The 14,602-nt window shown below is 43.2% G+C and overlaps 1 long non-coding RNA gene across 2 annotated transcripts in view; it reads right to left on the bottom strand.

Moving 5' to 3' along the window:
• Positions 1-11,044: 11,044 nt before the first annotated feature.
• The window catches only part of LOC115079888, a 99,412-nt gene continuing 95,854 nt past the window's right edge, over positions 11,045-14,602 (bottom strand). For both annotated transcript variants that reach the window (XR_003853432.1, XR_003853433.1), the window contains one exon: positions 11,045-13,829. This is a non-coding gene — a long non-coding RNA (uncharacterized LOC115079888). The remainder of the gene's footprint in view (positions 13,830-14,602) is intronic.

The raw sequence follows: 14,602 nt of genomic DNA, 5'->3' as shown, positions 1-14,602 counted from the left end.
GATCTGCTACTTGATTATTCACCTTCCATAAATCCTGTACCGGTCGGTAATCAGTAGAACCAGGTTTCTTTACGGGCAACAAAGGGGTGTTCCAAGCAGATCGGATTCGTCGGAGAATGCCCAAATCATACAGTCTCTGCAGATGTATCTGGATTCCTTGCCTGGCCATATATGGAATGGGGTATTGAGGTTGATTAATCACCTGTGCATTCTGTTTCATCTCTATCCATCAGTTGTCTTCGTTTTTCGTTGAGGGGGGTGTTGTTTTCATATCGATGTTCGATGGTTCGTTCGACTATGGGAAGATGTAGTCTCCATTCTTCTTGGAGGGGACAGATGAGTATCACTGGATGGTCCCCGAAGGAGGCTTTAACTTCCCCTGTTGGTTGAAATCTCAATGTGGTCTGAGGCTTACACAGCAGGTTCCATCCGATAAGGGATACCATGGTCCCGCCTACTTGTATAGTTCATTCTTTCTGCAGAGGGGCAGTGAGTACCTGACCTGAGGCACCCACTATAGAAACAGTCTCTTTCGTCGGGGGGGCCGATTGGTGCAGTCATGACAGATCATTGGCCTCTGAGTCCAACAGGCCCCTGATTTTTGTTGTGTTACCTCGTGGATCTCCACCAGAGGGTCAGTGGGGATTCTTCCCTCCCGGTCTCTTCAGGCTGTATGCTCCTTGTCGCCTCCCCCGCCATCTGCCAGTGGGGGTTGTCCGATCTCCTTCCTCCTCGGCCCCTTGGTGTCGGTGCAGGTCCATTTTTGTCGTTAGTATTCACTGCAGGGCTCCCGTATTTCTTTTGCCATTCTTCACAGTCTCTCTTCCAATGGCCTTCATTTTTGCAGTACGCACACTGATTCTTTCCCAAAAAGGGGGGGTCTTGTTTCCCCTCCTCTTCGCGGTCTGCCATTGTCTTAGCTCCTTCCCGTCCGAGTGTCCTCGAGAGCGGCGGCTAACAGTCACTTTCTCCTTCATGTCTCTACTTGCTTCTCTCTTTTCTCTTCCACTTCTCTATTTCCACATACTTGGTCTGCTATAGCTTTTAACTGGCTGAGGCTCATGCCCTCAAAGCCTTCGGCCTTCTGCAGCTTCTTTCGGATGTCGGGTCTCTATTATTAAGTTCCTGGTTGCAGGGACGGGCCCTTTTCTTCTCTTCCTGATCCCTGTTCCCATACATCTCAAAATACGATGAAAAGATCACAGTCCATCTGGAAATTGAATAGGTGACCTGCGCCTGGAGGCAAATCAGTTCTGACGAGGCTGAGAAGCTGCAAAACATTGCTTCCTTCATACTTGTAAGTTTGGCATTGGGTTAATTCAATAAAGTCAACCTGGATCTGCAGGCAAGGATCCAGGGGGGGCGCTTTAGGTGTGCAGGAGTGATGATCAAACCCTTGGAAGCCTTGTATCAATTACATTGCAAACACTAAGAACATATGGTAATAGCCAGAGCCCAGCCCCCACCAGTGGTAAAAGAACATAATTGCAATATATATATATATATATGTGTGTGTGTGTGGGCCACTACCACTGAATCAAAATTTTTAATATTAAGTCTTTGTTTTCTCTGATTTTTTTTTGTTTTTTTTACAAACGGCATCCTGTAATTCCCACAGTCAGAACTGCAGCTGTCCTATCTTGCCGCTTGCTATGCCCTGCATATTTAACAAAGGTCCCATTCTTAATCATTTCTCCTCTAATTTTCCCAGAGACAGCTTTAAAATAAACTGCGTCAGCAAAAGAGAGTTCATACTTTATCATGCATTCCAATGTAACTTTTAAATAACAGATAATATATAGGAGACAAGTACGAACAATAATTAACATGGTATTAGAGAATAATTGACTAACCTGTGGATGTATCGAGTGAAAGATAAGCATAGGGAGGACACTGGGATAGAAGATATGAGAAAACTAAAAACTTCTGATTAACAACGCCAGCATTGAAACGCACAGCCATATTGAATGCACTACGTACTGACACGCAGTGGAATGCACCACCATTCCACAATCACACTTTTGTACTGTAACAATGAATTTGCTGCTATAAAATGTCTTAAAAATAGCCTGCATCATAAGGCACTAAATGATTTGTAAGGGACCCTTGGTTCTGGTATTTCTTTGCAAGTAGCAATCCTTTGTCAGATTACAGACAGTTTTAGCAAGGACCTTGGAGAATAAATTTAATCAGCAGAAACTCTGAGCTAAAAAAACTTCAACTTCTGTGAAACAGCCTATAAATGCCAAGGAATCTTCCTTTCGTGTAATTGACATACCACAATTCTATCTTTATTCACATACGCACACCATCAACTAACTTTCAATAATGCTTTGGCTCAACCCCTTTTTTTTTTTTCTCTCTCTGGCTCGATCCCCTCCTCTCTCCTGTAATTATCTCTGCCGTTAACCCTTAACTGCCATCAAGTTCTAAACTTCAACACCAGTAAATGCATTCTCCAGTAATCAAATAAGTATTTTAACTTAACACTGTAAATTAATTTGTTGTATAGTAGTCTTGTGCAGCATCTGTAAACCAAAATCTCTTCTTATTAGGGTTTAAAACAATTAAAAAATCCCTGGTACATGTGCTTGCAATTCACAGATAGCAGTTACATACATTACAATCCTTAATTAATAATGGGGACTTCCAGTTCCCCATTTTGTGCGCCTGAGCCACCATTACGAGGGCGGCTCCCTCCACTAACTTCTTTGCCCATGACGGAGGATTCTCAATGACTGCAATCCAAGCAGTTATGTACGGTATATCTTCAGGGCAACCCGGATTCCCTTCTCGTATAACTATATTCTGGACCCTTGTGGCCGTTTGGAAATCGAAAGTTCCTACCGGAGGCCAATTTACACACAAACTGGGCCACCTATGGGTGCATCGTTGAATCATTCCGGGTTTTGTACATTTTTGTCTATCAAACACTTCACTATAGTGCTCCGTCATGGCTTTTAGCAGAGTTGAATAGCCCCCTCCCATTAGGATAGAATTCACAGACAAAGGAGGGAAGGGAAGACGGATAGGTAAGGGGTCCGTATCCGTCAGACACAAAAGGGTCACAATCGCCCCGACTAGGACGCGGTCAGCCCGGCCTAGAACTGCGAGGCCATTCACTCTCTTTCACACAACAAGAAACTTATTCCCACTACCGTATGCTTCACTTATAATTTTCTCCTTTTTATGCGCGTGGTCTTCGGAACGTAATTCCTACTAACACACTGCGTGGGGTGTGATCAAAGCCCCCTCGGTCCGCCGGGGATGGACCGGTTATTTGTTACTCTTTTATCTATTCTTCACTTATTTCACTGTTCCCCATAATACTCGCCTGCAGGGTTCTTCCGATCGTCACGAAAGCCTTCTTCCCGGATCACCAGCCCAAAGGTCTCAGAGGATCTCCGTGGAATGACCCCCTCAGATACCTGATCACTGAACTCAGCGGTGGCCACTCACCAGGCAAGTCTGGGGGATCACTCCGCCACAAAATCCCCTGGACCAACTGGGGGGCTAAAATAGCGTCCCCGGTACCTCCTGGCTGGCTCGCCAAATGTAACCGTCTCTTTTTAGTCAGTAAGGAGGTCCAGACAACTGATCCGTAAAGATAGACTTTTATTGCCAGCAAGATGCAGCTAAGACAAAGGCTTAGTACAACTGCATGCCCCTCCCCTTCAGGAGCAGACTCTTATGCACTTTACAGTTCTTATCTTTTACACATGCGTTCTAAGCAGTGCTGAGCAAGCATATTCCGGCTGAAGGGGCTACTGACCCCCTCCCTAGACACCCTGGAACTTTCGTGAAACTTCTCCCATGTTCTGCAGGAGAGGCTGCTGGGACTTGCAGTTCTGGAAAGGAATTCGCGAGTCTGCAGTAATACAGCCCATCACATAATACATCCATTGTTCTAATCTAGGTTACTGCAGTGAAAGCTTATCAGAGAATAAGAACAGCGAAGCCAAAAAAATGAAAATGTGCAATGTGCTGACAGAGAGTTTTCTCAATGTCCTAATTACAGCTGTATTGCAAACTGTAAGTAAACCCGTCATGAAGCAGGGAATTCTGGTACATGAAGTCCTTTGTCAGGTTGAAGCCTTCAGACTCCTTCAGTTCCATTCCCCTTATCATTTTGGTAGCCCTTCTCTGTACCTTCTCCATCACAATTATATCTTTTTTGAGATGCGGCGACCAGAATTGTACACAGTATTCAAGGTGCGGTCTCACCATGGAGCGATACAGAGGCATTATGACATTTTCCGTTTTATTCATCATTCCTTTACTAACATGAATTCTTCAAATACTGCAAAGAGACAATATGCTCAATGAATGCCTCTTTTGCTACCTATTACATGTTCCTTTAGATATTACAAAAAACAAACATAGGGAGGCCAATATTCAGTAGGTCATTTAGTGGAATAACAACAAATAACCAGCTATATTCAAAACAATATAGCTGTTTTCATAGTGGTCCAAATTAAAAAAACAAAAAAAAGATCATGGGCCTCTCATACCCTAACTCGACCCCCTCCTCCCTTCCCCGCCAGTTCCAAAGGCTCGGCCATGCCGGACCAAGCCTGCCACCCTCTCCTCAGCCCGGCCACATGTAAACCCAAAAAACACAATCAGGCCAGGGTCAATGCCTCATCCCTCCCCCTACTCTTGGCTTCCATTTCTAAAAAATAATCTGATTCCCTTCTACTCCCTCCGTACCTGAAATTGTCGACCCGATAAGGCCCAGAATGCAGCAGCGTCCTAGTGTAATCCAGGCCCAGCGCCCCTGCCTCTGCGTTGCCAGGCAACCATGATGCATCGCCTAGTAATGCAAAGGCAGAAGCACTGGGCCAGGACTGCAGCAGGACGCTGCTGCCACCTTGGCCTCACCAAGTCACCAATCCCAGATACAGGGGGTGAGAGGGACAGAGTTGGGGTGCAGGGTTGGGTGGGGGAAGGGATGAAGCACCAATCCCAGCCCAGTTATCCCTTTCAAGTTATCATGTGGCCAAATTGAGGAGTAGGCGGAAGGCCCTGCCCAGCAGGGCCGAGCCCCCGGAGCCAATGGAAAAGGAAGAAGGGTCAAGGCCCGAGGGCCCCGAAGCAGGTCTAAAGCTATATGTCTAACCCAGCTAGACATACCCTATATATAGCTAAGTTAGCCAGACATCTCTGCCCCTCCCTGGAACGTCCCTTTATCTGGATAAGTGGCTGAATATGCCAGTTTTGCCATTTAGATGGGTAAGTTTTGAGTTATCTGTCTAAATGACTTTTGAATATAGACCTTAGGATGTCTTTAAAAGCTCTTGCTCCCCTATGCTATCCATAGACAGATTTACTGCTAAGGTATACGATTCATACTGACTGAGAGTTTCTGTGGCTGCAATTTTTGTTTCCACTCTAGTATCAGCGGGGTCTGCCCCATCAGAGTAAGATCAACTTTGCATCAATGGCTAATTAAAAATTAAACATTTATCCAGTTAAATTAAATGGGATATTCATGTACAAGTCTCTGTATCCTCATATATATATATACTATATCCCTACATATCCCCATATATATACATATATCCATATATATAGTTAATCATTCTTACATTTTGTCACGATCACGCCCATCCGCTCAGCATGCTGTGGGGCTTTGCTGGGCTTCAGGCCTCCGGCTTCGCTCCTATGCCACGTCCCATCCACTTGCACAGCTCATGCACAGCGCTGCTATGAACTCCTAACAGCCTCTAGTCAGAGTGCCAGGCCTAGTCCTGGCACTCCCAAACAGTACACAGAGAAAAAGGCTTTTATCACAAAAAGGGTTTAATGGAGTCCTGTAGCCTCACCGGCTGCAGCCCTGCAACAATGCCTGCTTGACTGTACAAACCCCCAAGCCCAACTGCTTAGGTCCTCCTTAGCAAGCTTAGAGTTAAACAGCATTTGAACCATAATATCCTTTCAACATTTCTTAAACCTCCTTGTCTAAACCTAGGATTTACCATCCCCCAACCTCCTGGTTATTCCAGCTCCATAGAGGAACAGCTGGAGCTTTCCTCTCCCCAGCTTACCTCCATCTCCTCCTCCTGAGACTCTGAGGAGGCGGGCTTTTGTGGCCAGCTCCACGACGGTGGCACGCCCTCTTCCTCAGCTTCCATAGACTCTGCTGAGTCATAGGGATCAGTCCCAATTTCCTCCACCTGTTCCTGCTCATCCTCCAGCCAGGGGTCAGGTGTCGGTTCAGGGAACCTGGGAAGTGTAGTCTTTGCTACCTTCCTCAGTGCCCTCCGGTGGCTAGGTTTGGTACCGCCAGCTTCTGCTTTTCTGTGTCCCGGCTGTTTCTGCCCCGGGCCAGGTCGTACTGCATCACAATATATATTGTTCATGGCATTGCATGTATGTTTTCCTGTTACCTGTCAAACGCAACTTAAGCGTAGTTTCTTGTTTATTGTAAACCGATGTGATATCCCTGATGAATGTCTGTATATAAAACCATTAAATAATAATAATAATAAGTCTCTACTTAGCTGGAAAAGTTATATCTGGCTAAGTTACACCTGCTCTACAGCAGGACTAACATAGCTGATTAACTTAACCGGATAAGTCTGAATATCAGCATTTATCTGATTAAGTTACTGGATAAGTAATGCCACCCCAATTCTCCCATTCCCTGCCCATTGACTATGGCTATCTACTTAGCTGGATGAGTGACTTATCTAGCTAAGTGACAGCCGCTAAACGTAGCTGGATATTCAATAGCCACCATTTAGCTGGATAAGTCCTACTTACCTGGCTAAGTGATTTTTCAATATTGGCCATAATGTTTGTAATGTAAGAATTTTAAGTAACCATATTGGTCCCAAAAACTCTTTAAAAAGTTATCACAGAGAGCGGATGATGTCACCGCGCAAGATGGCCGCCTAAGCCCCGAGCCAGGTCCCCCTGATCCTTAAATCCAATAGCATCAGCGGTTGAGAGCCCTCAAAAATTACAAACCAAGCAAAACGGAGCTTGCAGTTACGCAGGTATGGGGTCTGTAAAAAAAATGGACTTAAAACGATTTTCCTTCGCCGCAGCAGTAGCAGAGCTTGAATCAGGAGCAGGAGACAAAATGGTGGCCAGGCCCAGAACCCAGACAGGGGCAGAGGCGGAGATAACTCTTGATCAGGCAGAGCGGGGTGAGAGCGAAATGCCCTCCCAATCGGAGTTTCAGGCCTGGTTTGGGGCTTTACACAGTGATATGGTTCAGTATCGCCAGGAAATGGGAGAGCTGTTGACCGGTTTAAAAACAGAGGTGAATGAGCTGGCGCACTGCATGGATGAGGCAGAGGAGGGGTTGGAGGACCAAGAAACGACAGCTCAAAATCTAACAGAGGAGCAGCAAAAACTTAATGAAAATCAAGCAGAAATGTGTTTACAACTAGAGGACATGGAAAATAGACTTAGGAGGTCAAACCTCCGTTTCAGAGGGGTCCCTGAAGATGCCAAATATAGAGACAGCTTCCAGGTAGTGCAAGACATATGCCTACAGCTGCTTGCAGTGAATAATAATCCAGAGGAGATCAATCAATCAATATGGACAGAGCTCACAGAACTTTGGGAGCATCAAGAAACAAACAGGTAAGAGATTGTAGCCTGTTTTCACAATTTTTCAATAAAGGAAAAGGTGGTGCGCGCTGCAAGAAAGCAAGGAACTGTGACATGGAAAGGCAATATGATGGAAATCTTTCAAGACCTGGCATTAACCACTATAAAAAAAAAGGCACGAATTCCGAGAGGTGGTGCAAGCACTTCGTATCCAAAACATGCGTTATCGGTGGCTATTCCCTTTTGGACTTAGTTTCACCATCAACGGCATCACCTCACAGGTTAAAAACGTGGCGGAAGCTGAAGACATTTTAAGAGCGGCAGGATTTCTGACAGAGGACTGCCAGACTGCAGTTACAGAACCATCAGGGAACCCACGAGACCATGGACACACGAAATGGAAAAGAGTGCCCAAAGGTGGGAAACGGCTGCGTCGCCATTCTGGAATCATCTGCAACCAATGACCCAGGATGAGGTGAAGGGACGCCCCTGCGGCCTCAGTGAGAGGACATGGACCAAAGGTCTAATTTGAGGGTTTAAGGTTGGAAGGAAAGATATGTTGTCTGTTTTCTGTTAAATGTTATATTTGCCAAATCGATCACTACATAAAGGACTTAAGAATATTTCTATATAACCACAAGATGGCAGAGGATGGGGGAGGGGGACAAAAGGGGGACTTGCTTAGTGACCTCATCGCTCTACATGGGAGAGACCCACAGGAGTATTAGTGGGTGTGGTAGGGAGGGGGAAAGGGGGGAGGGGGGACTAAGGGAAATCAATGTACCTCAACTAAAATCGATAGATGGGTTGCAGAATTGGGACATGTAGGGAGACCATGGCAATTTGCTCTTTTAGACGGCAGCGGTGCTGAGATAGGAGGGTCTGACATGCGCGCACGGTACACAGTTACTAGTCAATAAATGATGGGTAGCCTAAAAATTGTATCCATAAATGCTAAATACCCCGATGAAATGGAAACCTTCTTTCATGACATGAAAGAGCAGCATGCTGACATTGTGTTGTGCCAGGAGACGCACTTGACGAGAGACTGCTTTCAACCAAAGATTATTTCCAATATTATCATGCAGCTGCTACACAAGGCGGAAACTATTGCAGGGTGGGCATATTGATATCCAACAACATAATGGCCAATGTGGGCACAGTTCTTAGGGATGCAACTGGGAGGTATATCTTGATGAAGGTGAAAATACATAATGTCCTATAAACGTTGGTTAACTTGTATGCCCCTACAAGTGATCAAGCTGACTTCTTCCAAAAGGTCTTTCATGTTATCGGGGAATAGTCAGAAGGGCATCTAATCATGGGAGGAGACTTTAATATCACATGGAATCCCTACTTAGATAACACTGGTTCAGGAACTGGAGGGTGGGAAATAGGGAGGAGGGCATTGAAACACCTAATTGAGGATAGAGGTCTCACAGATATATGGAGGTTATTAAATCCCACATCACATAATTATACCTTCTTTTCACACTTGCATCAATCATACTCGATTGGTCTAATTCCTTATCGATAAGGTACTAGTAAGCCATGTCATGGAAGTAGACATCGGAAGCATAACATGGTCTGACCATTCCCCAGTATGGGTCAAGCTGCATCAGCAGGGAGGTGAAGCTGGGACCAGATTCTGGTGTTTGAATGACCGCTTAGTAGAGGATAAGGAATTCGTAGACGAGAGGGCTAAAGCGATCAAGAACTTCCTTGATATCAACGATACTGGGGAGGTATCCCCAGGCATATTATGGGAAAGTTTGAAAGTGGTATTATGAGGGTTATTTATATCACGGGCAGCGTATACTAGAGAAAATGCAAAATGGAGATTAAAGCTTCTGGAAACTATTGCCCAGCTAGAACATTAGACATAAAAAGAATATGGAGGCCCATATAACCCAACAGCTTAAAGATGCACGTAGAGAACTACATGATCTTGAGCTAGAAAGGGTGGCGCATCAACTAGACCTTCTTAAACAACACTTTGAGTATGGTAACAAGGCCAGTAAACAACTAGCAAGGAAACTTAAAAAACAGGAGGCTAAGACTCACATTACAAAAATACGGAATAGTGATGGGAAATATTTATATTCTCATGCCGAGATTGGTTTAACAAATATTACCAAGAGCTCTATGACTCCAATACGATAAGTAACCAGAAGATATCTCTTTATCTTAGTGATATCCCATTCCCAGAACCAGACACAGAAGCCCGAGAGATCTGATGGTGAGGTGCAGGAAGCAGAAACTCTTCAGGTCATAAGAATTAAAAACAGGGAAATCCCCGGGTTTAGATGGGTATACGGGGAAATTTTATAAAATATTTGGCACACATTTATTTATTTATTTATTTAACAATTTTTATATACCGGCATTCGTAGGACACATCATGTCGGTTCACAATTAACTGAGAAAGGAAATTACAATGAACGAGGATAGAGAGAGTTAACGATATTACAATGAACTAGGAACAAGGATAGAGAGAGTCAACGAGCAGGGATACAACTTTGTAAAAGAACTGGATGAAGATTATCCATGTTAAGAGTAGATATGCATCAGGATGTTGAGGATGCATGTACACTTAAGAACTTAACATATGAACTTATTTACAATATTAATGTTAAATGCAGGGGCAGGGAGAGGGGAGAGGGGGAGCGAGGAGGGGAAAGGAGAGGAGGGGGTAGGGGTAGGGGTATAGGAGATCGTTAAGGCAATGGCACTTTCAAGGAAAGGCTGTTCGTAGGAAGGGAGGGGGGGGGGGGTAGGGGAGAGGCAGAAGGGTGCTGGGGAAGGGAGCAGAAGGGTGCTCTCACCAATATGTTCAATGATCTGAGCAAGTCTGGAAAGGTATCCCAACAGGTCAACACAGCATAGATCACAATTCTGGCTAAACCAGGGAGAGACCATACATTATGTGTTTCATACAGACCGATATCGCGTATTAACATCGACTTAAAGATACTAGTGAAAATCCTAGCCAAAAGACTGGGAAGGGTAGCCCCTATATTAGTAGCACCGGACCAATCCGGGTTTATTCCAGGGCGATTAGCTTCAGATAATGTCCACACAGTAGTTGAGCTTATGGAATATGTGCATCAGCATAATATACCTACAGCTCTCCTATCCGTGGATGCAGAAAAAGCCTTTGACAGGGTTCACTGGCCTTACCTATTCCAGGTTTTAACAAAAATGGGATTGGGTACTAATTTCTTACGGTGGGTGGCCACACTTTATGATAATCCACAGGCTCGCATAAAAATCAATGGTGCATATTCACCTCCATTCGATGTTAAGAGAGGGACAAGAAAAGGGTGCCCGCTTTCCCCCTTACTATTCACTCTACCCCTAGAGCCCTTAGCCGCAAAGATCAGATGACATAAAGATATCCATGGGATTGGGGTGGGAGAGTCAGTCTACAAAATCTCTCTCTTTGCAGATGATCTCCTCTTTACTACCACACAACCTGAGACATTCCTGACTGCCTTACTGCAGGAAATCCGAGCATATGGGAGGGTATCAGGGGTCAAGATGAATGAGGACAAATCAGAATTGATGAATATATATGGAAGGGTCCCAATTTGGGGCAATGGCTGCACAGTTACCGTTTAAAAGGGCAAAACAATGGATAAAATATTTGGGAGTGAAGATAAGCACCAATTTAACGCAAATGTTTGAATTAAACTATGATCCCCCTAATCAAGACAATCCAACAAGATTTGGATTGTTGGGACTGAACAAATTTATCCTGGCTCGGACGAATAGCAGCCGTAAAAATGACAGTCTTACCCAAGTTTTGCTATCTCTTCCAGACACTTCCTGTAAGTGTACCTGAACGGGCATTAAGAATCTGGCAAAGAAAACTATTTCGCTTTGTCTGGAAGCGGAAACCACCCAGGGTGGCAAGAACAGTCTTATATAAAGATAAACTACATGAAGGGCTTAGTTTCTCTAACTTACTAGCTAATCTATTAGCGGTGATGGTAAGCTGGCATTGTAAAGGTACACCCAAACCATGGATAACGATAGAGGGTATTGGCAGGAGAACCACCCTTAAAAGCTAGAGTTTGGGCAACACAAAGTGCGGGGGGGCCCGCACAACCACCTATATAGCGGTAGTGACGCACATTTGGTTAAAATGGAAGGGAAAACTAATAGGTGTTAAAAACCTTGAAACTTACCCCTCCCAGTGTCCTCCCCAGAGATAGCCAGTGATGAAACAGACTTTCAGTTTCAAAACATAACATTTATTAAGTAGCTTAGAGATCTTATAAGAGCTGGTAGGATTTGTTTATTTCATGCAGGCATACAAAAATCAACATATCGGAAACCGAAAGGAACGAGATTGTGTTTCCTTCAGGAAGTAAACGAGATGATTACAGAATATACTGTTTCTCGTGCAATGCCATTTGCTCATCGTTTTAAATTTGCATTAGTCTTTTATACTGTTAAACATGGCTCTCATATGCTTCTCCCCTCCCTTCTCTCATCCCTTATGTTTGCTGGTAATTTTCCTTCATGTGCGTCTCAGACATCACATATTCCACTTTCTCAGTGCTTCCTTTGTTTCTTGTAACTTTCTTGGCACCTTTCTTATCAGGAATTCACTCTGCACTCTCATGCCGTTCTCAGCCTCAGTTGTTCTGTCTCTGGGCTACATTTTTTCTCTTCAGGCCTTTTTATTCCAGTTACTAATCAACATGGGGCAGTTTTCTTAAAGCAGTAATTAACCTAAATCCTCATTTCCCTCTTGATAATTGGGACAATCATCACCATCAGGGCCATGCGACTGTCTTAGGTTGTCAGAGGGCGTACTCTGATCTTACCCGTCATTGTCAACATGACTCATCCTGAGGAGGTCCCTTTCCAGGGAAGCTGTTGTATTGAGGGAAGCATAGAGATTCTGTGTCATACTTGACCTCTGAATGTTGACTGTATTCAAGGTGATAGATGACATTTGGGCCCATAAACAATAAACTATTAAAACACACACACAACTATAAGAAGGACCAGAGCAAACCACAAGAAACCCCTGTCAATTTCTCCTAGGGATGTGAGCCAGTTTACCAGCTGTTCCCATCAGGTAGACCAAATCCATTACTAATTCAGAATTATCAACGGAAACACAACCTTGTCCTTTTACAATAGCACATACTCCGCCTTGGGATAATAACAGATAATTATTCGTGCATATGGCTGGGATAATTCATTAATAGTTTTGTTAAAAGCATACTCATAAGCAATAACTTCAATGGCTTGTAATCGCTGTATTTTTTGTACCATATATTGAAAAAAGAATCCCTGTAACTAATGGAATGACACCTGTAATGGCTAACCCTACATTTTGGCCTCCAGTAAGAAGGGAGGTTTTGTTAGAATTAAGGAAATCTAATGACCGTTGCCATTCTCTCTTCAATCGGGAATAATTAGACTAAACATTTGGAATTACAGACAAATTCGGATAACGTGTGTAGAGGATAAAACACTTGCACTGAAACAAGTGCCAGCCCACCCTGTGGGGAAGTGCTTGGTATGCTTTGTGTCCACATACAAAATAATGTCCTTGTAGGGTTACCAAACCACCTGTGCGAGTTCCTGCACAGAAAAGTGAAGGAAGTCAGGAAAATAAAAACAAGAAATAAGGGAGAAAGAATTAAAAATCCCTCTTGATCCCTCTTGAACCTTGAATATGATCAGACCAGCTTCCATAGATAAAGATAGAGGAGAATATATCAAGCAATCATTTAGCTGACTCAGCAAGAAAATGCATAAATGTATTAGAAGTTATAGGACTGGAAAATGCTACAAAACGCTTAGAATGTAGGGACTAATAAAAACTGCATTAATTCAGACTGTTATCATTAATTTGAAAATCTAAATAATGGCATCTGCAAATAAGTTCCTAACTAGGTATTGACTCGGTACATCATAAAAATATTTTTGTTATGACAATCAGTTATCACGTGTCAAATTAGGGTACATTGACTCATAAAAGCAAGGAAAACAGCATCTAGGTAAGACCACCCCTCCATAGAACAAGACAAACGTAAAGAAAAAATCAGGCAAGAAGTGTGAACATTTCAGTTCATATAATGAAGGGTGCAAGATGGCTTCTGTGGGAAAGGCTGGGATGATTTCTGAAATCAATGACACATGTCGTATATAGTTCTCCCAGTATGGTGTATTTTTTTTTTTGACATCGAAGCATAGCCTCTTAATTCATTATTAAGTGAGATGTGTATGTTACGGATCAAAACCTAATATAAGAGCAAAACAAATTAAAATTAATCAGTGAGAAGATTCCATCATGCCCATAACTCCCTGCATCCAGTAATCCCTACATATATACTATTACTATAGTGTTCCCACTTTATTATTAGGTAACATGCAATAGTCAGAACCACAAACAACTTAAGTGTTCATACATTACATAGAAACATATATTTCACTGAACTGACACTAATTCATCCATTGCATTTCTTCAGCTGTCATGACACACAAATAACACAAAAGACAAACAACAATTAACACATATTTGAGCTAAAAAATTAGACCAAAAAGTGTCTGGATTGATCCAAAATAAAACAAAAGTCAGAATTAAAAATAGAGCTGTTTAAAAATGAAAAGAAATCAAACTGGGAAAAATGTCATCTTCGAGCTTTACATCTCACAGAGAAAGCTGTACTGTCAACCTGGAAAAATATAAACCTGGCATACAACAAAATTAAGGTAATGGTTACAGTGAAATTACAGTTCCATTGAAACTAAACATTCTGATATGCCTTCTTTCAGCAAATAGTGGTTCTATTGTTATGCCTCTAGGAGGCACTACCACAAGTTGTGGTGTAGAATAATACCAGTTTTAGTTTTTAAGCTTGGAATAAATTCTCTCAGCAGAATCTTAGATACAGAGATATCTGCCTTCACTACTGGGAAAGCCTCCTCCCACCCTGAGAAACAGCAAATCATTGTTAGTACGTACTTGTAATTTTGACATAAGCAATTTGATAAAATCAATTTGGATTTGCAA

Source organism: Rhinatrema bivittatum, chromosome 18 (assembly GCF_901001135.1).
Source record: "Rhinatrema bivittatum chromosome 18, aRhiBiv1.1, whole genome shotgun sequence".
NCBI classification, from domain to species: Eukaryota; Metazoa; Chordata; class Amphibia; order Gymnophiona; family Rhinatrematidae; genus Rhinatrema; species Rhinatrema bivittatum.
This window is presented reverse-complemented; position numbering and strand designations above follow the sequence as displayed.